Raw genomic sequence first — 623 nt, forward strand, 5'->3', positions numbered from 1 at the left:
TATATATATATCTACACACACACACACACACACACACACTCACCAGTTCACACACATACAACCCACCTACACATAGGTAAGTTCCTAACTTGGATGGTATGGTATGCATGTGTGTGCTTGGGGTACCTGGGGGAAGGTTAAGGTGAGAGAGGGAGTGAAAGTTGCCAGAACCAGGATTAGAATCGGTGGACTTGAGAGAAGCTGACTGAGGAACTGAGGCTTGGGTTTAACTTAAAATCAAGTGGCCCCAGGGTCACTCGAGGTCACTGGTGCATGGGAGGGGGGGAAAAAAGAAGCCTGGTGGCAAGGAGGAGACAGGCAGGAAAGAAACTGAGGCAGAAACCTGGTTGCTCAGGGGAAAAGGCAGTGGGGATAAGACAGTGGCAAAGAAACAGGGGTTTAGAGGCAGAGAGGAGCTCAGGATAGGTGTTGGAGGTGGCAGTGAGCCAGAAGCAGGAGAGGGAGAAATGAGACAGAAGTTAGAGAGGCGAGGAGTAGAGCTTAGAGCAGGGCTGGACCATAGTAAAGCAAAACCCAACTCAAGGGTCCAGATAACAGGTTTATTAAACAGACAACACACCACACAGCCCCATGACATTATTGGTTCATGCACATGCACACAC

General features: G+C 49.4%; 1 protein-coding gene across 1 annotated transcript in view; it reads left to right on the forward strand.

The window, feature by feature from the left end:
* IL1RAPL2 (interleukin 1 receptor accessory protein like 2) overlaps window positions 1-623 on the forward strand; it is a 705,019-nt gene that overhangs the window by 668,001 nt on the left and 36,395 nt on the right. The window lies entirely within an intron of this gene.

This window comes from Gavialis gangeticus, unplaced genomic scaffold (assembly GCF_001723915.1).
Source record: "Gavialis gangeticus isolate Ggan-Ray unplaced genomic scaffold, GavGan_comp1, whole genome shotgun sequence".
In the NCBI taxonomy this organism is placed as follows: Eukaryota; Metazoa; Chordata; order Crocodylia; family Gavialidae; genus Gavialis; species Gavialis gangeticus.